Here is a 25,919-nt window from a genome sequence, read left to right as displayed (position 1 = left end):
TTAACCATCTCCTCCACCTGATCAGATCGATCCTTTAACACCAAATGCTTCATGAGGGGCCGAAAGTTCTCGCTCTGCATCAAGCTCTGGTATATTATAATAATATATAACAATAATAATATATATTAATATTATACTTGCTCAGTTATTTATTGAGAAAAATGATCCAGTATTACATATCTGTGAGGGGTAAAAGTATGTGCACCTGTGCTTTCAGTAAGCGGTGTGAGCTCCTTGTGCAGTAATAACTGCAGATAAACGTTTGGGGTAACTGTTGATCAGTCCTGCACATCGACTTGGTGGATTTTTATCCCGTTTGTCAGTCCAGAACAGCTTCAACTCTGGGATGTTGGTGGGTTTCCTCACATGAACTGCTTGTTTCAGGTTCTTCCACAACATTTCTACTGTATTAAGGTCAGGACTTTGACTTGGCCATTCCAGAACATTAACTTTATTCTTCTTTAATCATTCTTTGGAATGACATGTGTGCTCAGGGTGACCCACTTTCTCTTGAGATTCAGTTCACAGACAGATATCCTGATATTTCCCTTTAGAAATCGCTGTCCTGGTCCAGATGCAGCAAAACAGGCCCAAACCATGATACTACCACCAGCATGTTTCACAGATGGGGTGAGGTTCTTGTGCTGGAATTCAGTGTTTTCCTTTCTCCAATCATAACGCTTCTTATTTAAACCAAAAATTCTATTTTTGTCTCATCCATCCACAAAACATTTTTCCAACATCCTTCTGTTTTGTCCACATGATCTTTAGCAGACTGCGGAAGGTCAGCACTGTTCTTTTTGAGACCACTGGCTTTCTCCTTGCAACCCTGCCATGTACACCATTGATGTTCAGTGTTCTCCTGATGGCAGACTCATGAATATTAGCCAATGTGAGAGGGCCTTTAGCTGCTTAGAAATTACCCTGGGTTCCTTTGTGACCTCGCAGTCTATTACATATCTTCCTTTTGGGGAGATCTTTATTGGACCCTACTGCAGGGTAGGGTAACAATGGTCATGAGTTTCCTCTGTTTGTACACAAACTAGCTGTCTGTGTATTGGTGGAGTCCAAACTCTTTAGAGATGGTTTTGTAACCTTTTCCAGACTGATCAACATTAACAACCCTTTTTCTGAGGTCCTCAGAAATCTCCTTTGTTCATGCCATGATACACTTCCACAAACATGTTGTGAAGATCAGACTCTTACAGATCCCTGTTCTTTGTCATCCCATTGATCGAAGACACCTGACTCTAATTTCACTTTAAGATTAACTGCTGATCCTAGATGTTCACATACTTTTGACACTATCAGATTTGTAATATTGGATCATTTTCCTTAATAAATAAATGAACAAGTACAATCTTTTTGTCTCATTTGTTTAACTGGGTTCTCTTTATCTACTTTTAGAACTTGTGTGAAAATCTGATGATGTTTTAGGTCATATTTCTGCAGATATAAATAAAAGTCTGTTTGCTGTACACATATTACCAGTATCCAGTGTTATTCAAAATAAAATCTTATCGCTTGATAGCGTAGAACCTTGTACTCCAAACACAAATCTGCTACTAGACACGCAGCATACACACATACAGTAGAGACAAATATTGATTATAAAATAACAAGGTGTCTACAAGGTGAATGAGGCAGAGCAGCGCACAGCTGCGGTGTTCAAAGGTCAGTCTGAGACTGGATCTTCCCAACAGCTGAGAAAAGAACAACAACAACAAAAAAAGACAGACTAATGTGCTCATTCTAAACATTATCGTTTTTATTGTAATAACTTCTACAGGGACTTCTACAGGAAGTCTACTGATTATTCAGACTAGTCGCTGCAGCCCCAAACACAAGTTATATGAAGTGTAACTATATACAGATAACGTTATTTAGTATTAATGTAATAAATCATTGTGTACTTTGTTTTTCTTTAAAAAAAAAGTTAGTGTTAGGTTTTACACACCAGTATAATGTGTCAAGTCCGATACTTAACGCTTAGTTTTCCAGATATACTTTCCTCATATGGGACGAGGCGTATGAATGAATGCTGACGTTCATTCATCCAGTAAATGAAAGGTTTGTTGCAAATGAACATGACGATAAACTGCTGTCCATCAGAAATTGTAGGAGGCAGGTATACATGTATATGGGCTTGGAGGGAAAGTAGGGTGAAGGAGTTATAAATAATAATTACAGTGTTACTGTACATGTAAACTTTAGAGCTTTGATTTTACCCACTGGCCCTTTAAATTATACTAATACTGTATAAAATGGGAAGAAATCATATACATGCTGAAGAAACAGCTATATAATTGACCTTTGTCTCTGCACTCAGGATGGGATTGAGCAGACATACCTCATATCCATGGAGTGCATCTGCAGCAAATACACCACTCTGAAAAACAGAAGAAAAGAAATGTGCATAGAAAACACTTTTCTCTGATGGGAAAAAGACCTGTGAAGTATAATGGAGGAGTTTTTAGTTCACCTCATGAGATCAGGATCCTCAGTAAGATCAGTCACAGAGTCCTGGTACTGGAGGTCCTGTAGTGACAAACACTGGTACTAATAATCGCTCAATAATCTGTGCCTTTATGGGGGTTTTAAAGATTTAGTTGTTTTGTTTGATAAGATGCTTTGAGAATTATTCCTCAGTCTTCAGCCAACATTTAAAATTCCTGCGTGTGTTTGAAAACCTCTTACCTTGCCATTTGTCTGCCCTGGTGTGCAAAGCCACTTCTCTAGAAGGATATTATGGATCTTGAGAAGGTCTACACCGTTAAAGGATGCGATCTCTTTAGCCACTGTGTGAATGTCTGGTCAGGCAAACAAAAGTGCCACAGAAAACACGTGATGAGTAAATGCTGTTGTTAAAAACTGTTTAAAGCAGCCTTTTGTTATACACCCTAGGGCTAGGGGTCGACCGATAGCGGATTTTACTGATACCAGTAACCAAGTCAGGCAGAAGTTTTGTAAAACTGATACTGAATGAAAACACTCAAAGTAAAATATTCCTGAACTTTATTACAAAAATAAAGTACTGACTGAACCATGAAAATGTACTGCACTTTTTAAAATGAAATATAATATATTAACTATTAATAAACGTTAATTTAATGTAGCACTCTGTTAGATTTCCAAGTATCTCAGGAATCTCATATTTATGTCTTCAGATCTCCATCAGCCCTATCAGCCTGTTCTACCATTACTTCTATTAACTTTTAGTTCTGTGCTGCTATGAGCTAGAAAGTGTGGTTTACCGCAGAGTTCAGGCCTGGAGAGTCCAAATGAACACACACACACACACACACACACACACACACACACACACACACACACACACACACACACACACAAAAACACTGACACACATGAATGTTCACAGAGACTTCTGGTTTATTTCATGCAAAACAAAAGTATTTATACACATTGATAAGAAGCAGTGCGTTTCTACTGGTCCAGGTGTCAGACAGATTTAAACAAAACACACAGCACATAGTCATAATACAAAATAAGTCCTGTGTCATGTTGACATGGAAATACATAATATAACCAAGGATAGCAGTTGATCAGCTTATTTAAAGAGGTTATTAAATGAATACAAGGTAATTAAACGAATACATTCATCATAGGTATTTGATAGCAGTTCATAATATAAGAGTACATGATAAGGGAATTTCCCTTCACACTCCAAATAACAAATAAAAATAGAGATGTCCAAAATGAATTAAAAAACACTTCAAATAACAAGAATGAGTTTTTATTTCTCCTCTAGAGGTCACTCTCGTCCTGCATAATGACATCGGACAGTTCTCAGCTGCTCCTGCAAGGGACGCAGTCGAGCTCTACCAAGGGCTGCATGGTTCTCAATGAAATAGGAAAGTTTTTTTTTTTGGCTTGAGCAATTATTCGATTCTTACATTACTTACGGAGGCTGCATTTGAACAGACAATAAGGAAATGTAAAGCTTCAGTGCTCCGAGTTTCACAGCAAAAAATTCACATCTTGATCTACACCATGAAAAAAAAATCCGTACTTTCTCCAGACTTTCCAGAACCGTGCCTCCCTTGCTGACATTTAGGCACATCATGATTCTAAATGACCAGCAACATCAGTACATCAACCCTAACCTTTCATGAGTCCACACTTTCATGAGTATAACAATTAAAAAAGAGGCTATTGTACATCTTAATAAATATTCAAGTTGCAATCAAAATGGTGCGTGATTGCTTGAGTATTGGTGCTTAGGGTCTGCATGGTCAGATTTACTCTCACCAGGGGAGGTCTGTCCAGCAGGACTCTTCACGTGCTCCAGCACTGAGCTGTGCTCAAACAGAGACACGATGAGATGGCCGGGCAGTCCCGTGAGCTTCAGCAGCTTGGGGCAGTCCAGCTGAAAAGTCATGAACACGTTCTCTGTGGCTGACCGCTGATACTGCAGCTTCGACGTGAAGCTCTCTCCCCTCGTCTGTAGCTCCTCCTACACACACACACACACACACACACACACACACACACACACACACGAAACAAATCCATAAACAAGTGCATTCAATAGATCATAAAGTTAGTAGAGTCATTTATGCTGTATTAAATATATACACTGCATAGAAAATATAAAATAATGCCTAATATTTTTGTAATAGTCAACAAAAGAGCCTCTCTGTAAATGCAACAGGACTGCAAAAGAAAAAACAAAGCAGCGACCAGTTATATTAAAGCGCGGAATAAAACTAAGACAAACCTGTATTCATGGAAATGACATGACTTTAAGGCTTAACCAAGATAAGTGGGAAAAGAGTTTGGTCAATAGCGATGGGAAGGAAAGACATCATTGCAAAATTTGTTTATAAACAAAACAACTAAAGATTCATCTATAAAAGAATTAAAATAAAAACTCATACATATATAGATTTATTTTATAAAGCATCTTATTCCTGTGGTAACAAACCTGTAGCGTATCAGACTTCAGCAATTTGTGTACGAGGTCCAAGCTGAATTTCAAACACATGGTTCTCTCTGCACCTGTAAGCAAAGCAGCGGGGCAAATTTCTATATTTATAATAAATAAATCTATTCATGATAGATTAATATAATCAGTGATTAGACAAGGTTTAGAGAGGCCAATCGTAACAAAACTCAGTGGAGCGGTTAGACTCTTGACCCCAGAGGTCTGTGCTCAATTTGAACCCAAACGGTCACTGGGAGGCACCATCACATTTTGTTTTGTGTGTGGATTTTATATCATGTGATGTTTCCCACAAACACAAATTCTTTATATCAAATTGTAGATCTCCTTATTTTGAACAACTGTGCCTCAAGAACCACTGCTGTCAATCAACTTGCTGTCAACTCATACTTACATGCACACACATTATGCACACACACATGAACTGGTGACTAACAGACCAGATCTTGTGCGATTTGTAAAAATAAATAAATAAAATTATTATATGGGCACAGTGACAGGGGCACCTTCATAAAGTTTTGCATAAGGTCCCCAGATGTTTAGGACAGTCACTGGATTTAGTTTTACACATTAATTTATAAATATCTATTGAATAAAAATGAAGCCATGTTTTTCATAATTGATGTACAGATAGGTGGCAAATTAAAGGAACACCCTTAAGAAAGGAGTTAGGGGTGAGGGCATTTTTCTGGCATGGTTTGGGTCCACTTATCCCTTTAAAGGAAATGGTCACTGTACATCAATATAAAGTGGTTTTGAATGATCACCTTTGAATGATCACAGACAATGCACCATCCATAGGGCACAAGGGGTCAATGAACGGTTAATGATGTGAAGGATATGTCATGGCCTGACCTGATGTCAACCCAGTTGAACATCTATGGGAGATTTTAGACCAATGTGTTATGTCTATGTGATGTCGTCATCATTATCAAGACAGCAAATGATGATCTTTTGGAACAATAGTGTACCATTTCAGCAGTACAATTCCAGAGACTTCTAGAATCAATGCCAAGGCACATTGAAGCTGTCCTGGGAACACATGGTGGCTTATCACTGTTTATTAAGGTACTGTTAATTTTCCCTTTAATTTCTCACCCATCTGTATAATGTCACTGTCACATGGAAACCTAGAATCTCCAGACTGGGTCATTTTTCCTTCTTTAAGTTCTTTATAAAACAATGCTATTGGTCACCCTTTACATTTATCTGTGGGTTTCACAAATATTTAACCAATGAAAAGTATTAAAAAGTGTTTGTGACTAAATCTCAATCTCTAAAACTTTTGGTAAAGCCTCATAACTCCACCCCACCTACATGTTGAAGGATTGATGTGCCACACAGCAGAGCTGAACGTAAACAGTGATCTTGAAGGTACATAAAGAACGGGTTGCTTTGAATAAATACAGCGTTTTCTTTCATCAGTAAACACCAAGTCTGTAAAGGCTTTTTTAATCTAACATTAATGTCATTTAAACATTTTTTTTTTATGTACAGCCACACTTCCAACTGTAACAGTTCACTGCACAACATACAGGTTTTTTTTCCCCTGAAAAGTAACAGTTTGTCATATGAGGTTTCCACCCGAGAGTGACAACATGTACAGTGTCCTCTACTAATATTGGCACCCTTGGTAAATATGAGCAAAGAACAAAACCTTTTGTTCAAAAAATTCACAAAAATACTCTGCTCTCATGGATAAACAATTGCAAACAGGTTTATTTAAAAAAATGTTACATGGGTGCACAACAATTTTTTTTATTATTATTTTATTTGTATAGCACTTTTTACAATAGACATTGTCTCAAAGCAGCTTTACAGAAATATCAACACGGTATACAGATATTAAAGGTGTGAATTTATCCCAACTGAGCAAGCCACTGAGTGGCGACGGTGGCAAGGAAAAACTCCCTAAGATGTTTTAAGAGGAAGAAACCTTGAGAGGAACCCGACTCAGAAGGAACCCATCCTCATCTGGGTGAAAACAGTTAGTGTGAAAAAGTTCATTATGGATTTATATGAAGTCTGTATGGCGTTAGGAGCAGCCGTAGTCCCAGCAGTCTGGAATTAAAGAAGATTTGAGCTCCATCCAGAGGCAGAAAGGATCTGGATCTCTAGTATCTCCATAAATTCGTGTTGGGCTCGGCGAAAGGAGAGAGGGAGAAAAAAGATAATTATGACTGCGAAGTAGTAGAACAGAATCTAGTCAGGGTAGGCTTGAGTAAACAAATACGTTTTAAGCCTAGACTTAAACACTGAGACTGTGTCTGAGTCCCGAACACTAATAGGAAGACTGTTCCATAATTGTGGGGCTCTATAAGAGAAAGCTCTCCCCCCTGCTGTAACCTTCACTATTCGAAGTACCGTCAGATAGCCTGCATCTTTTGATCTAAGTAGGCGTGGCGGATCATAGAAAACCAAAAGGTCGCTTAGATATTGTGGCGCGAGACCATTTAGTGCTTTATAGGTTAATAAAAGTATTTTATAATCAATGTGAGATTTTACTGGGAGCCAATGCAGTATTGATAATATCGGTGTGATGTGGTCGTATCTTCTAGTTCTAGTTAGGACTCTAGCAGCTGCATTCTGGACTAATTTGAGCTTATTTATATTCCTACTGGAACATCTAGACAGTATGGCATTACAGTAATCTAATCTAGAGGTGACAAATGCATGAACTAGTATTTCCGCATCATGTAGTGACAATATATTTCTTATTTTCGAAATATTTCTGAGATGAAAGAAAGCTATCCTAGTAATATTATCTACATGAGCTTCAAATGATAGGCTGGAGTCAATAATCAATCCAAGGTCTTTAACTGCTGCACATGACGAAACAGAAAGACCATCCATAGTAACCATGTGATCAGAAAGAATACTTCTAGCTACACGTGGGCCTAATAAAAGTATTTCTGTTTTATCAGAATTAAGTAGAAGGAAGTTAGTTAACATCCAATGTCTAATGTCCTTTACACATTCCTCAACTTTACTAAGCTTCTGTCTGTCCTTTGGCTTCGCTGAAACATACAGCTGTGTATCATCAGCATAACAGTGGAAGCTAATTCCATGTTTACGAATAATTTGACCTAGGGGTAGCATATATAAAGTAAAAAGCAGTGGGCCTAAAACAGAACCCTGCGGAACTCCAAAAGTAGCCTCAGTACGCATGGAGAATTCACCATTTACATCTACGAACTGATAACGATCGGTCAGATAAGACCTGAGCCAGGAGAGGACTGTTCCCTTAATACCAACAACATTTTCTAATCTGTCAAGGAGAATAGTGTGATCTATAGTATCAAAAGCTGCACTAAGGTCGAGTAACACAAGCAGCGAGACACAACCCTGATCGTAAGTCAGTAGAAGGTCATTTACTACTTTAACTAACGCTGTCTCTGTGCTATGATGAGGTCTAAATCCTGACTGATACATTTCATGAATGTTGTTCCTATCTAAGTACGAGCATAACTGCTTTGCTACAACCTTTTCTAAAATCGTAGAGATGAAGGGGAGATTTGATATTGGTCTATAGTTGGACAATTGAGACGGGTCAAGATCAGGTTTTTTAATCAAGGGTTTAATAACTGCTAATTTAAGTGATTTAGGTACATAGCCACTGCTTAGGGAAGAATTGATTATATTTAGAAGTGGTTCAATTACTCCTGGACCAATCTGTTTAAACAAACATGTAGGTACGGGATCTAGTATGCAAGTTGATGAATTGGCTGAAGAGATTAATGTAGCTAGTTCGGTCTCTCTAAGCGGAGCAAAACACTCTAAACATTGATCTGATATTGCTACATTGTCATGTAATGGGTTTGTTACAGTACTGTCCAGTTTTAATTTAATGGCCTGTATTTCACGTCTAATATTTTCAACCTTATCAATGAAAAATTTCATGAAATCTTCACTGCTATGTAATGATTGAGTGTTTCTTTCTGTAGTGGTTTTATTCCTAGTTAATTTTGCTACTGTGTTGAAAAGGAATCTAGAATTATTTTTGTTGTCTCCTATTAAGGTGGAGAAATAGATTTTTCTAGCATCGCCAAGAGATTTCCTATATTTCAGGAGGCTCTCCTTCCATGCTGTTTGAAATATCACCAGTTTGGTTTGACGCCATTTACGTTTTAATTGTCGAGTTGTCTGTTTTAAGGTTCGCGTTTGATCGTTATACCAGGGTGCTAATTTTTTTTCTCTAATTATTTTCCTTTTGAGTGGAGCCACTCTATCTAGCGTGTAGCGGAGTGTTGACTCCAAGATTTCAGTCGCCTGATCGAGTTCTATGTGATCTGACGGTGATCCAAATCTAATTGATGTTTCTGCGAGGTTATTTATGAAGCTCTGTGCAGTAGCTGATGTGTAGGTACGTTTTACGCGGTAGCGAGTCGAGGTGGAAATATTATGATCAATACGTATTATGAACGAGATAAGATAATGGCCTGAGACAACTTCAGACTGCGGAAAAATGATAATATTTTCTATACTTAGTCCGTATGTTAGTATGAGGTCGAGTGACAATTATTGGCACCCCTATGAATCCATGAGAAATACAGTATCTCACAAAAGTGAGTACACCCCTCACATTTGTGTAAATATTTGATTATATCTTTTCATGTGACAACACTGAAGAAATGACACTTTGCTACAACATAAAATAGTGAGTGTACAGCTTGTGTAACAGTGTAAATTTGCTGTCCCCTCAAAATAACAACACACAGCCATTAATGCCTGAACTGCTGGCAACAAAAGTGAGTACACCACTAAGTGTAAATGTCCAAATTGGGCCCAAAGTGTCAATATTTTGTGTGGCCACCATTAAGTTCCACTGTAGTGGCTTAGAAGGTGGCTTTGTACTCAACCTATTTGCATTAAAGGAATTAGATATTATTTTATGTTAACAATATTTTCCCCTTCACATATTGAAGCCATTGATTTCTAATAATTTGACAATTATATGAGTGTACGATATTGACCCATAGAGTAGATACAAGTAAAAAGCAGATGCAATTTGTCAACTTTGCTCATTTATTTATCATCAGTAATCACTTCATCCTGCTCAGCGTCGAGGAGGATCCAGAGTTTATCCAGGATTAATGGGCAAGAGGCAAGAATATATCTTACATCAGTCCATCACAGGAGACCACAGACAAACACACAGACACAGAATCACAGACTCATACACACCCTGGGGCAAGATAGCATAGGAGATCACCAACCAGTAGGTCTGTGTGGTGGGAGATAACCTGGAGGAATCCTGCACAGACGCAGGGAGAAACTGCAGTTCCACATAAACAGTATCCTGAGCTCAGGATCGAATCAGGGAACACGGAGCTGTGAGGTAAACTGGTCTACATGAACCATACTCATACACAATATATGGTAAATCCACTTGGAGGAAGGAGTGGGGATGATTCAATCATTAATAATTATTAGGACTGCAACTAACCATTATTTTCATAATCGATTAGTTGGCCGATTATTTTTTCGATTAATCGGATGGGGCGGGGCAAACTTTCAGTACCATTTCTTCTTATTTGAAATAAAATCCACAAACTGAGTGTTACTTCAGACTAAAACTTTACACAAGTGTTTGCCCAAAACAGAAAAGAACCCAATTCAAACACACACACACACACACACACACACACACACACACACACACACACACACACACACACAGCAGAATATATAGTATTTATTAGGACTGTAGTTTAATTCAGTGCTTTTTGTGCAGCCATGAAAATAATGCATAAATACTATAAAATAAATAATATTAAATTTTGTGTTTGAATTAGACATTACAGATCTTACTCGCGCTACACTCTGTATCAGCGCGTCTACACCGCGCGTGATTGCAACGCGGCCTTGTTACTAACACATCACTTCCGTTATAATAAACAACAGAATTTACACTGCAAGTGCGCAGATACAGCATATAATGACAATAAACTTAAATTAAACTAAACCTTTTAAGCAGCGTGCACCAGTTTCCCCTGCCTCTTACACACAGTGGATATAAACATAACTTTGTGCTCCACGGTGTTTAATATAAAATGCTCCCTGCATTTCTGATTTTCTTCCTCAGTCACGTGATGATTTCTCCTCCATCTGATGGAGACTGACGTCATGTTGGGAATAATAGGTAACGCTGACAGAAAGTAAACTGGAGAAAGTCAGTGTCGGTGTCTCTGAGTGTCTGCTAATGCTAGCATGCGTATGACGTCAATTGTCATCGTGACTTATACTACCGGTTAGTAAAAAAATCGCTAGTGATACATTTGAGATGATATTACCTTTCTAAAATCCACACAGTAGAGTATACAGACAGTAGAGTATACAGTGCATAGTGTAAGTGTACAGTACTTCATTTGGGACAGAACTTTAGTATTTACTCCCCGAAGCGTGTTTTCTGAACAGAAGTAATGTAAGGCAGACCATCTAGTCCATAATGACTTTTTGACTTTTTTTGACATAGTGTAAAATGTTAAAGAGCTATCTCTATATCTCTAGATATAACTATATATATATATATATATATATATATATATATATATATATATATATATATATATATATATATATATATATATATATATATCATGTTAGATGGTATGTTAGATGGTGGTATGCTGTATTCAATAGGACTATGTGAGCACAAACAAACACTGAAATCTAAGAATGTTTTTTTTTTTTAAACAGATAATTAGTAAAAATGTGTCCGCACAGGTCTGTTAGATCTTTAACATATAACAGGTAGTGCAATAATGGTGTAAATGTAAACATAACACACTATGACTGAGTATTCAGCAAATTAGCTTATACCAAATATGATCATAGCAGTTATAGTGATAGCAGCCAGGTAAAGTGTATATAAAGTGTATATAGTGACAATAAATTAGATCCTGTTTTTTTTTTTTATTTTTTTTTTTATAATACAGTACAGTATAATTCAGTTGTTCTATTAGTGCAATTTCAACCAAATACAGTGAAGTGTAAAAGTTTGTACCCCCTTTTGGTTTCTTTTGGACAGAAGGGTGTTAAATGTCCTAAACACTACAAAATTTGACTGTAAGTAGAAGTTAATTTTATTATCAGACTCAGATATCCATGTTAATATTTTTAATACTGATCATTACTGTTAAATGACTTGAAAGAATCAACACATCGGATGGTCATGGCAGAACCTTGATTTTGTGGTCAGTAAACCAATTTTGTGTTGATTTTGATGTATGTTTTGGATCACTGTCCTGCTGGAAGATCCAACCACTGCACATTTTAATCTTTCTGGCAGAGGCAGTCAGGTTTTTATTTAATATCTGTTGATATTTGATAGGCCATGATGCCATGTATCCTAAAAATATGTCCTGGTCCTCTGGCAGAAAAACAGCCCCAAAACATTAAAGATCCACCACTATAGTTAACTGTGTACATGAGGTACTTTTCCATATGGTTAGGGTGAAGTCAGCTAACATGGGCCACTTTTTGGAAAATGATTTATAATGCCATCAAATAAGCTATCATGTCTCATCATCTCATCAAATCATGATCTCTAATGATATTTTTATAAATTAGCATGGGCCTCTTTAATATAAATTTATTTTTAAAATATGAAAAAGTATAATTGTTTTAAAATTATGAGGGTTAGAGTATCGGCAGGAACCCTCTTGAGCCACAACACAATGTTCAGGCAAATTGGGCCGGCTGTTCAGTTAACATGGGCCAATATAAAAAGATAACAGGTAATTTCGACTGAAAGCATTTTAATTTTAACAGTAAATTGACACTATTGTGTTCAGTGTGCCATAGCAGCAACACCGTAAATATATTTCATTTAATAGAAAGGCACATCTTCTCCACAGCTCTCGTGGTACAATGAGTTGCACTGACAGCAGCACACCCTAAATGTTCCCGCTGCATTGAATGCTGAAGGACTGTCGTGGTCTCTCCTTTCTCCCCAGCAGTAACCTCTACACAGGGTTTACCCACCTCCCCAACCACACGAGTAGAGTAAAACTGGTCTTGTAGGCCAAATACATCACAATTCCACAGATGTGATGGAACATCTCTGATTGCAAGTTCCTCCAGCAGGTCTTCATACTGTGGAAACCACTTTCCTAACGCACTACATTGCTGTATGGTTCAAGCTGCTTGTTTTTTTTCCTGCTCTCCAGGTCCTCCCTCAGTAGAGTAGAGGTTGATGGTAAACTAACTGGCTTCTCTTCCATTATTATTTGTAGTTCCTTAGTTAAATCTGTGACCATGGGAACTTCTACTGTTTGTTCTGCATGTTGTTTTAAGTTCCTTTCTCCCCTTTTTCCTTTAGGGCCAGCCTGTGTTGGGGTTAATGAAAGTCTGGCTTTCCCCTCTCTACCGAACCCCCTATTTTCCCTTACGGTCCCCACATAGGAACCCATAACAGGTTGCGTACTCGGTTTAAGAGGTGGAAATGATTCAGGGTCATTGAAGGATTCAGCCAATGGGGTGAGTGACTTTTTTGGCATTTCTGTTAACATTGATTTCAGGGTCTGTGCTGAACTCGCTGTGAATTTCTTTCTATATCTTGTTTTGCTCCAGGTTACTGCGCTGTTGAAAACCCGAATGTCCAATTCCCTTATTTCAGACAAAATGGTTGCTATTACTTCATCGTAGTGTTCTTTTAAGATCTCTATATTATTGTCCATCCACTGTGCTGTGTTTTGTTTGACCTTTTCCAGTGTTGACTGGTTTGGAGAAGGTTTAATGAAAGATGTGAATTTTGTGACCTGTCTGAACACACTTGGTGGATAAAAATTAGCCGGTGTTGTGGCCGCCAGAATTTCTGAATGATGTAGAGCCTGTAAAAATTTGAAATATTTTGTCAGTGTTAAATCTACAGCAGTTTTTGATTTGAGACACCTTGAATTTGGTTTTCACTTACATTTGCAGGTTCCCTCATCAGTCCAGAGTCAGCGAAGACTTCAAATCTGTTGTGCAATACTACAGACATATTGTAAAAGTAAGTTCACTTTAAAAAGGAAGAAAGATGGAACCGCCTGTGCAAAGGGGAAGAATGAATAGGGGCAGAAAATCCTTTAAGATGAAATAGAATTCAGAAAGGAGAAACAGTCAAGGAAATTATTCAATCAACACAACACCAAATCAGAAACAAAACACATACCTGTGTACGTATAGGGAAAAATGTAGAAGTGATGCCATCTAGTGGATGAATTAAGGAATCATTCCTTTGATGGACATCTTGGAACATGTGCATAAAATACGCCTTGTCTTTCTTCACAGGACTGCAATTTTGAGGTCTGGGTGAGCTACCGGCATAAAATGGAGGAAGAACATCCCAACAGGAGAACAGGAAAACTTTCTTTGCAGAGTTGTATATATCCTTTTCTCTTCTTTGTTTTCAGTGTGCACACTCTTTGTAGACTTTACGTAGAAAAGGATTGTACTTACTCCTTTCAGGGTTTGGTCATCATTGTTGTTTGAGGTTTAGTAGAGCTCCTTTCCTCTCTGGATCTCATTAAAAAAATCATTTATTTATTTTATTAAACATATTCCAGGGCTCCAGGCAAAAAAACAAGATCTTGGAGCCATTGGTTCCTAAACCCAAAATATTTATGTGCCAAATCAAATTTTCAGGAGCCAAAATAGTGATGTCATATGACATATGATGATATCATTGTTAAATGGCTACCTCACACTGCCTTTTCTTTCCCTTCTCTACTGTCTGCCTTTGTTTACTCTGCCTCCCATAGTTTACACAATGTATTCTTTACATACACAATATGTGCGATGTTCAGTACGTCATATAATAATAATAATAATAATAATAATAATAATAATAATAATAATAATAATAATGAGTCTTTATTGATCACATATACATTACAGCACAGTGAAATTCTTTTCTTTGCATATCCCAGGTTGTTAGGAAGTTGGGGTCAGAGCACAGGGTCAGCCATGATACAGCGCCCCTGGAGTAGAGAGGGTTAAGGGCCTTGCTCAAGGGCCCAACAGTGGCAGTGATGCCCCCATCTTGAATCATATTATCGTAAATACTTAAATGTGCAGTCATTTGTTTCTTTTTTTCACTTTTTTATCCATTTCCTGCTTATTCAGGCTCAGAGTCAGGTAGGCTGCACTGAATTTTATTTTAAATTCCCTCATCTCTTTTTCAGTGACTTTATCATTAGCACGTTGCACTGCTTGCACGATTGGGGTGGCACGAGGGGAAGACCTAGCAATGACACAATCCCTGGCGTTCTCATGTTTTGTACTGTCTCCATGCTTCTTCACGGATTCTTTTTTAAAATGACTCGAACTGGTAATGAACTCTGTTTTACCAGCAATATCTTGTCCTGCTTTAGCACAAAATGTGCAGTACATTTTCCCTTTGTCATAACGTAACCAGGCGAACTCTTGTAGCCAAGCTGATTTAAACTGTCTTATCGGGATGAGAGCCGCAGGGACGGGAGAAGACTCAGCTCGCTGCGCTTGGCTGTCATCATCTGTAAAAGATTGCACACCGATTGAAACGGGCTGGGATGACTCAAATGTCATTTGAACTTTCACTGGTCGAGTTGGTCTCAACATCGTCGGCATCTGATGTAGAGGAGGCAGGGTTTGGACAGGCAGGGAATGAGGAAAAAGTCTGATATTTTTCTTGTCAGCTGACTAACGTTAGTTAACTACGCAGTTAGCTAGCCTACATATAACGGATAAATTCACATTCTAACAAACTAAACCACATCAAACTAAATTAAACACCTTTAATAAAAAGGCTCAGGCAGGGTTAGGTTAGGGGATGACTCAACCCAACACTCATTGGTGTGGGAGGTGGCACAGGCACAAAACCTTGTCCTTCATTCTGTATATATTTCTCTATATGTATTTAACATTCTATGAGAAAATATCAGTCGTATAAAAAAAAATGGAAAAGAAATTATATATTTTTTAAAATCTATATATTGTGTTAAAAACGAATCCTGCCACTTTAAAAAAAATGAATTTTCATGAATCTCATGAAAATGAATCACATGTAAATGAATCAACGTAAATGAATCACATGAAAATGTATCACTTGAATATGAATCTCATGAAAATGAATCATACGTAAATGAATCACATGTAAATGAACCATATGAAAATGAATAAATAAATTAAAGACTTTAAAAGAAAATCTGTCTAAATGTAAGACGTTTTAGGTGAGGTTAACTATTGGGGGTTGGAGGATCAGTTTAGAGAACATATTATTTGTTTCTGATGGTTAAGTTCAGGGTTAGGGTTGGCCCCTGAGTTTCAACATTGGAAAAAGGAGTTTTTATTGGTTAAAAATTAGGTGATTAGAGTTTATTGTTTGGGTAAGCCCCTAGATTTCAAGATAAAAAATGGTTTTAATGGTTGGAATAGAAGTTCTAATTGGGTTTAAGGGTACTGGATCTATGTCACCCATCCCTATTGTCCAACTTGTACAGATGATTTAATCTGGCCCAAATTTAGGGCCGAACCAGGAAAAAGTTCCATTAATTTTGTCCATGTTCCCTCTCAGATCCTTCTTCCTATTGATTACTCCCCTCTTCCCTGAGAAGAAATGCCTTTCTCTCTATTAATATATACCCCCACACACATTTTATATATAATATTATATTATATTTATATTTTTGTGTCACGATATGGAGGTTGAGACGGATGCAAGTGCAGATTTTTTCAAGTTTTATAAAGAACTATACAAAATACAAAAGACACTGACATTGGGGCAAATCACTGTGGCAAAGACTAAACATAAACCAAAGAGAAAAACACAGCACCAGGGACAAAGGTAAAGAAAGACAAACGTGAGACAAAGAGTGCAGTGAAAACTGTGGCTAAATACACAAGTGCTTACCAGGAATGTGATCCAGGTGCAGATGGTCATGTGACTGTGATGCAGTGGCTGCTGGGAACTGTAGTTCAGATTTCCTTCTCTGATTACATGACATAATGGTGTATGGTGTAATATGTGGTAATGTATGGGTATTACTCTGTGCGTGTGTGTGTGTTTATACAGAGGCTGAATGTGTTGGCCACTCTGCTTCAGGGTAACTTACCCAAAATACATCAGAGCATCATCACAGCTCTCATTACTGTGGATGTCCACACCAGAGACATCGTCACCGAGCTCGTCAATGAAAGGGTACAGATGGCTACACACCTTCTCTTCAGAGCAAAGGGAATCATGGGTGTGGTCAGATCTGATTGGTCAGAAGCTGTTAATAAATCTTTTAAAAATAACTGCAGCTCTGACAGCAGTGCATATGCAAATCAGTTCCCAGGTTTATACAGTATGAACGCACTCATTATAAACTATCCACGCTATATCGTCAGCGAGAATGCCCAATTCGTATACAATGAGATCGTATATATATCACATGTCTTTGTGTATGTGTTCACGTAGGTGGACTCGAGCAGTAACTTTGAGTGGCAGAAGCAGCTGTGCTAATACTGGGACGTGGATCTGGATAAGTGCGTGGCCAGAATGGCTCTGTATCAGAACGTCTACGGATATGAGTACCCGGGAGCCTGCCTCCGTCTGGTCATCATCCCGCTCACAGTAAAGACGTGTTAACAGTACGTTAAGAATTCATAATGCATAATGTAGTGTAGTGCATGTTATTATAATAATATTTATTTAAATACTATGCGTAATGCATTATGGAGGCCTTATAACATGCTTCGAATGCGTTTATCGCTCGTTATAGGCATGTGAAAGAGTGAAGTATTAAAGATACGTTTGTGTGTGACCTTTCCATCAGGAACGCGTTTAATGTAAAAAAAAAATCTTCTTGGAAATGACATGCTTGTGCTTGTTTGTGATGGTTTTTAGGACCGGTGCTATCTGTGTCTGATGGGTAACACCTCGAATAACAGGTGTGTAGAAGGTGTGAGCTTGATCCTTTCACCGTTAGCCAGACAGAGCGTCTTGTTGTTGTCCTACACGGGGGTAATTTTCTCAATCCACAGGCACGTCCACAGGTACGTCACTCACCACCCACTTGTGCGTGTCGGCGATGTCACTGCCGAGGGACGGTTTGATGGCACTCCACTCCAGTGTGAGAGGGTCGTCTTCACCATACAGCTCGTCCATGCTCACTGACTGTGGGTTGAGCACGTCGGTCTCGATGGGCTTGTAGAAGGGATTCACCTCGCAGCCCTCTGTCTCGTGGAGGGTGCGCAGTGCGTCAGCGAGGGCACGGTACGCCGTGGTCTAACCGCCTATTGTAGGGCCCACCAGCGAGACGCCCTGGTGCACCAGCATGGTCTCGTACAGCTGGATCACCTTGGTGGTCATGCTGGAGACGGGCTGCAGGGAGCGGGCGCCGTAGTCATGCACGGGGACGCCCACACCAGGAAAGAGGTCCGACTGAATACCGCTAAACGCACAAAGATTGGATTGACTCAATTGACACTAGGTTCAAGATTTTCAGATTATGGATGTTCAGATGTTCCAGGATTCTTTACTTTTCATCTGGTATAACATTACAAGGTGCTAATGTTATATACTTTAAATGCTTTAAAAAAAAGTTATATAGTATATAATTACAGCTTTTTAGTTGCAAAGAATTTGCAAATGTCAGTTAATTGTATTTCCTAATTTGTCCTGGAATTTCCTCCTAGTGCCTGATTCCAGTGATCCTGTGATAATGATAATGTTTTGTCTCTCCACTTTTGATTTTACGGGTTATTCAAATCCCTTGGTTTTGATTCTCTGGGTTAGTAGAATCCCTTGGTTTTGATTCTCTGGGTTAGTAGAATCCCTTGGTTTTGATTCTCTGGGTTAGTAGAATCCCTTGGTTTTGATTTTCTGGGTTATCAGAAATCCATTGGTTTTGATTTTCTGGGTTATTAGAAATCCCTTGGTTCTGATTCTATGTGTAATTCGAAAACCCCTGGTTTTGATTCTATGTGCAAGTGGAATAGCCCTTTTCTTGAACATAATAGTAAGGTAGATGAGCTCTTTTTTAACCCTATTGGTAGTGATATCATAGTCTTCTTGAAACATATGGGTTATTTACTGGGTAAATACAGTATACATACTGGAGCTTAAGCTCAGGGTATCAGATCACTTCTGAGAATTCTCATCGGTGTGGATCTCGTGGTGGAACGGAACCAATAAAGCTGGACCCTTGCTTCTTCTCACTCACGGCTGGTGTTTTTTTCTATCTCCAACTGGGCTCAGAGGTAGATGTGAGTATTGGCTTCTAAGTTGAATTTTAAGTGTTTTTGGGTAATAGGCTAAATTTGAGCCAACACCTTTGATACTCCATATGTAAGCTTTGGCGTTCTTTACTATTTATCAATTTATTTTATTTTAAGTTCTGCGTCATCCTTGAGTAACTTGTGCAGGTTGGAGTATCGTAGCGCTCTAATCAACACCACGTTCTCACTCAGGTGTGGGTCCTCTCGCATCAGAGACCTGGAACACACACACACACACACACACACACACACACACACACACACACACACACACATACACACACACATGCTCGATTTATTCCAGCAAGACATCTGTTACATTTATAGATAGTTTTAATTAACAATTTAGAAAAAACAACGGATGAATCTAATCTAATCTAATATGTTCACCCTGTTCGTAGACGGACATACCCGGCCATGGCGATAACAGAGTTGACGGCTCTCATGCTGAAGTCGTAGTGGTCCTGCCGGGAAAGCTGCTTGCTGCACAGCTTATACAGCTGAATCATCTTCTTCGCCAGAGTCTCACTGGACTTGAAGCCCTCAGCTCACAAGTCCACCTACAGCAAAAAAGACAACGTGAAACGGTTCTGTAACACGCCAGAATACATCCGTTATTGCGTTCATTACATAATGTAATGAATGACGGCACCCGAGCACACCTCTGCGATGACGGCGTGGTCGGGCACAATCATGGAGACGGATCTGAAGCGGCCTCCAGGTTGTCCCGGAGTTCGGTCCTGCCTGCGTAGCCTGGGTTCATCGTGATTAAGGCAGCTTCCTACAAATGGAAGCAGGGGAAATGATAACGATTCAAACCCTTGCTAATATTCTGAAATCGACTGCAACACTGAGTGAGTCTGTTCCAAGAATCGATTCAGCACAAATCTCGAATTAAAGGTTAGGGGAACAACCCGCAATATTAAGTACATAGGATCATTATCATGATTAACAGGGCGATTCCTAATACCTGGTGTCAATTCGTAGATACCAGGTAATGGGAATAGAGTCGATTCAAAGGAATCAAGCTTTGGAGTCGACTCTATAGTCATTGTGAATATGGAGTCAACTCCAAAGCTTGATTGTGGGGGAAACATGACTGAAGAACCTTGATTTCTCAGTTTGTGAACAATCCCAAAGAAATAGTCGGGAGATGCAGTGCGTTTGGCATCGTTGTGACAAACGCTGATTCTCACAGCTTTTTTTTTAGTTTTTAATTACTCAACAACTAAGACACAAACCCCTTGTTTATTCCTTCACTTTCATCTTTCACTACTTTTTTTATTTTACATTTTGTTCTGATTCTTTCTCCCTGAATGTCTGGCTAGAACTTTCTGAAACTGGGAGCTAATGCTAAATTTAATGTTCTGTTAGAAAAGACAGCTTGATGTGTGATTTCATTAAATTCATTCGATTTAAATATCTTGTCTTTCTAAGAAAAACTGCTGATTAAGCAATGCACTATACCATATTCATGAGAAAGTAGAATGTTGTATTTGTTATTTGACGTTTGTGTAAATTCAAAACGTCGTTTTCAGCTAGTGATTAAAGAATCGGTTCATGAGTCATCTTTGTCAGATATGCTGGTGGCGCTTTCTGATTTTAGTCATTTAACCATTCAAAAGAATTATTTGTGTGTGGAACAGTGTTGCATTGCACCCGCGAATACTGCAACCTGGAATGGAAAATAAGCTTTATTTTGTTCCAACACTTTTTTGTTGTTGTTGTTGTTGCTGTTATTGTTGCTCCAAAACTGAAAAGTGTTAAAATGGAAGCAGAAGTAAGTGTAGCTTCTTAAATTGTGTAGTGTAACGCAGTGTTTTTCAATCTTTTTTGAGCCATGGCACATTTTTTACATTGGAAAAATCTTGTGGCACACCGCCAACCAAAAATGTTACAGAATGACACTCTGTAGCCTAATACAGTATATATAATTACAATATAGTTTCTCAATTTATTTATACTCACTCAGTGTGAAACCTAGGCCTGTTTAGATGAACACAAAGCCGATATCCTGGCAGGAATTGAAGAAAGGCATACACGAAGCTCTTCCTCAACAGCTCTCAGTCTCTCTCTGTTTTTAGTTTTTATAGCAGTTAGGCTTGAAAAGCTCAGCTCACACACATAAGTTGTGGAAAATGGGATCAATGTCAAAACTTTGTTGGCCGGAATGGGGAACTCCTTGGGAGCAGTCAACCAAAAACTGTCCAAAGGAAGTTCAGCAAATCTTAGCTTTAAACCACGATCTTGTTTCAGTTCAGTTAGTTCCTCCTGCTCCTGTAAAGTTATGTCCTTTCCAATAGCAGTCAAGGCATTCAGTGGAGGCTGAAGAGAAATAAAATGACAACTTCTCCTCAAGAGTTTTCAGATGTTTACCTATTACCTTGCACAGTGCAGCAGGGTGATCTTGTCGTTCCTCTGTGAGTGGGAACATCTCAAGGTTGGCACTTTGCACATGTTGTTGCCAGAGGTGCACCTTTAAATGGAATCCATTTATTTTATCCATGCTTGTAAGCAGGTTCTCATTTCGGCTGTAGACATGTCATCAGTACGTCTGGCGATTTGTTATCTGAGAGCGGGAGTTTAGATATGTCTTTAACTGCGTCAGGGCCGAGCATCTCGTTGACAGTGTCTTTGCGGGCAGGTAGTATTAACCTCTCTGCCACAGTGTGGGACTTTTTTCAAGTTCGGCAACTAGCTTTGAGGGCTTTCTAATTTACCTTTGTGGTTTTTCTCATTAATGTTGCCTGTTTTGGTGTTTTCAAGCAGGCAAACAAAATAGTCCATCGGCTTGTTTTGAAGCGACGGGTGTTTCGCTTGGAGATAGCGTTTAAGCTTGCTTGGCACCATGGCACTATTGGACAGCTTCTCGCCACACACCAAGCATAATGGAGTCGGGGTCATCTCATCGCTGGTGAAAGTAAATCCTAACGAAAGATAACTTTCGCTGTATTGCCTCGAGCTCACCGTCTTTGCTTTCTTTTTACCACCACTCATACTAGGCCCTTCACCTGGGTCACAGTCTTGTCCAGGGCCCAGTTCGGAGTTTGCATTTTTCCTTTTTAAAAACTTCTCCATCACTGCCACCACGACCTGTCGCATGCGTCACTAATTCTCTTGTCTCTAAGAAGGTAGGAGGCAATTACCTACTGCCACCTAGACGAATATTACATTACTCTGCCAGTCACTATATTACAGCACAGACACTCAACAATGGCTTATTATTTGCAGATAATAATTAATAAATTTTAATAAATAACAATTTCTCATGGCACACCTGACGATCTTTTAACAAAAACTATGCAAATGTCTTGAGGTATGAGCTGTGCCGTCATATAAACTGAAGGGTGACGATGCGGTGAGACGGCCCAAAGGTCTCACAGAACAGGACAATTCCATAGTTGAGCTGTCGCAATGCAATCCAATCCTTGGTCAGCTAAGTACCGAATACCTATGGACCGCCCATCTCAGCGAGTTAAATTTCTTTGGAAAATGTAACTTTTACCCGTGACCTGAGAAGGATTACGCGGTATAGAACATGGATGGATGGAAATGTAACTTTTATCCTTACCTGGATATACACAACGACTGTGGAAAAGGGGGGCATGAATTGGGACGTTTGTGAGGCAGCATGCTGTGGCCAAAAAGCGTTGAAATACAGCTCATGGTTGCGAAACACGTAGCCACAGTGCTAGCTTTTCACATTTCTCCATCTCTCTCAAGGATATTCAGCTGGCCTGCCGTATTCGCGGAGAATGCACTTAAACGACGACTCCGTCTAATATACACAAAGGCTCTTTTAAGAGTCACTTCATCGTCTCAGAAAACAGCTAATTTTATTTCTTGGGCTGTTTGAATATTTAGATAAGGGGACACACACACACACACACACACACACACACACACACATATATATATATATATATATATATGTATAAATGCTTTATATTTCTATCAACATATAGAAATGTTTATTATTCGTTATTAATGAGTGAACTTTATTATGATAAATATACTGCTATGTATATTACATAATGTTTTTTGTTTTATAGATGATGATGAACAGTGCAGTAGAGCCGTGTATTGTCCTTATGTGAAAACTAGACAATACACAGTAATAACGCCGATGAGCTGTGTCTGTGTACAGTAGCCCAAATCTGCCTTCTGTTCTAGGCGGCGTTGTGTCTTGTGCTGGATGGAGCTTGACTGCCCTCGTGTGTCCAGTTTAAATATTAGAACGTGGTATGGAGAGAAAAGGATATATATATATATATATATATATATATATATATATATATATATATATATATATATATATATATATATATATATATATATCTGTGTGTGTAAATGATGTAAAAGGCTTTCTATCAACATTAGAAAAAGGTTAGTTATTAATTTTGTATTTTTATGATAAATATAGTGCTATGAGTATTACATAATGTTTGTTTTTATAGAAGAGCCGTTAATTGTGGTTATGTCCGAACAATACAATGCACAGTAATGAGCTGTGTCTGTAAAATAGCCCAAACCTACCTTCTGCTTCAGGTGGCGTTGTGTGTTGTGCTGGATGGAGCTTGACTGCCCTCCTGTGCCCAACCTTGGGAACGGCAATTTCCCAGCAGCAGTATTCTGTCATAAGAGTACATTTGTAGTTAGGCCCGAGTTGGGTAAGAAATATTACATGGTTTATATTACTGTGTCCCCTTTTTAACCCGTTCATGATCATTATTGTATACATTACAAAGATAAAGGTAATGTTATTCCCTATTTGTGGATATTCTCGAAGTGAAATAGATGAGGCCACCTAGGGAACACTAAGTTATCTAGGAGCAGTGATGAGAATGACATGTCTAATAACATTAGAAATACATTAATAATGTTATTATAATAGAAATCAAGGTGTGCACTTTAAGATTATAAAATATACATACACAGCAAAATCCACAGAAACAAATCCACTTTATTGGAGTTCATTTCAACACTTTTAAAGTGTCCGGAGGGGTCCACACTCCACAGTGTCATTTTAACACTTTAATAGAGTTCACATCAACTCTTTGTATAGTTGAAATTGAACACTACTAAAGTGTTAGTTTCTCAACAGCAGTGTGTAGTGTTAGAAATTAATTCTCATAGGAGTAATTCATTAAATCTCATAGTGTTAATTGCGTACTATTAAATGAGTTGCCTCTAACACTATAAAGTGTTAATATGCTACTGCACAATTAAAATAACATTTAAATGATTACAAATCTAAAAGGCAAATAAAGAAAAAAAAACAGTTGGTTGCTTTATAATAGTTTTCTTTTTTTCAAGGGCGTTAACATTACTGACCCCTCAGGTCAAGTCTTTCTAAATATAACAATTGGGCACTATGTACTCTGTTTGTTTATTCTCATTAGAGCACTGATGATCAAATGGCCTAAAGTGTGTCAGTTCATTCACAGAGATGACAGAAAACTCATCCATTTGGTTATCTTCTATACAGTATGCATTGAAGTGGTCATCATAGTACATCATTTTTACATTGCAGGAAATAATGAAAGCACTCTCTTCATATATTATTATATAACAGATCTTTTTGAACACAGGGAGATCATAGGTACCTATGATACCCAGTGCATATGAACACACCAACCTGATACTCAGTACCATAATGTCTGACCCACTTTGTACTTGTAACACTCAAACAGGCTTCTAAATATAATGTCTGACTGAGTTCTTCCCCACCTTGCAAGTTACAGATGGTTTTTGATGTAGGACCAAATTCAAACCTTCTAAAACAATCATTTTCACAGTTAAATGCCAATTGACTTTGATGTTGCTTTACTAATGATTTAATGAGATTCTTGAAATTTTTGCCACATCTTTTGAAAATATGGTGCTTAGCTTCAAATCGCATTCACCACATATGGATAAGAGGGCCAATTTTTTTTTATGCATCTCAGATAGTGCATCATCAAGTGGTGCTTGGGAATCGACGTCTTGTCAGGAAACAATTCTTTGAATAGAGTATGGTGATCACAGATCAGATGTTTTAAGTAACATATCATCCCATCAGTTATGGTGTAGGAGAACACTATATTGACAATCTGTATCAAAAGTAGGAGAAAGTTCCAGTGATTGTTATTCCTTTCAATGACCACCAAATATCAGTGGAGTGTTGTGCAGAAGACACCATGACTGTATGGCATTCAAACCCAGGTGTTTGCCCATATCATCAATTTTTAAAGCACTTGGTTTGTTTTTACGGTCTGTGTAACCATAATTAAAGCTCTGCATCCTGTTTAACAAGGTACTCAAAAACCAGTTTAAGTTCATACTGTACCACACCCTCTAGCAGATCATGCATGATGTCAACAGCATAGTTATCAGTACAATGGAAATACTCTAATGAATTGAGCGCACATGACTTTTTGACACCATATATTGACCGTAGTTAATGATTTTCATTTAGTGCCTTACAATGTTCAGTATGAACCTCTTTGGAACGAAAAATTAACCCAGGATGATCTTCAGTAAATATAGATTGAACTCCTTCCTTACTAATTAAACAAAGCCTACAGAAATTAGTTGCACTGTAAGATTCCCAGCAAGCCATTTAAAGCCAAATTATCTCCTGTTACTTGAATTACTGGGCCAAACAATGGTTGTTCAAAACAAGGAAGCTGTATGCCTTCGGTTTCTATGATTTTCAGGTCATCAATAAGGGGCTTTAGTATCACATCAA

General features: G+C 38.3%; 1 long non-coding RNA gene across 1 annotated transcript; it reads right to left on the bottom strand.

Annotated features, from left to right (window-relative positions):
- Window positions 1-1,600: 1,600 nt before the first annotated feature.
- On the bottom strand, window positions 1,601-2,777 carry LOC128630468 (uncharacterized). Its single transcript, XR_008394853.1, has 3 exons — window positions 2,698-2,777; window positions 2,483-2,538; window positions 1,601-2,389 (listed from the first exon to the last, which is right to left on the bottom strand). It is a non-coding gene; the product is annotated as an uncharacterized LOC128630468 (long non-coding RNA).
- Between the last annotated feature and the right edge of the window lie 23,142 nt (window positions 2,778-25,919).

Source organism: Ictalurus punctatus, unplaced genomic scaffold (genome assembly GCF_001660625.3).
Source record: "Ictalurus punctatus breed USDA103 unplaced genomic scaffold, Coco_2.0 Super-Scaffold_100056, whole genome shotgun sequence".
Lineage (NCBI taxonomy): Eukaryota > Metazoa > Chordata > Actinopteri > Siluriformes > Ictaluridae > Ictalurus > Ictalurus punctatus.
The sequence above is the reverse complement of the archived record's forward strand: the minus strand, read 5'-3'. Positions and strand labels throughout refer to the sequence as shown.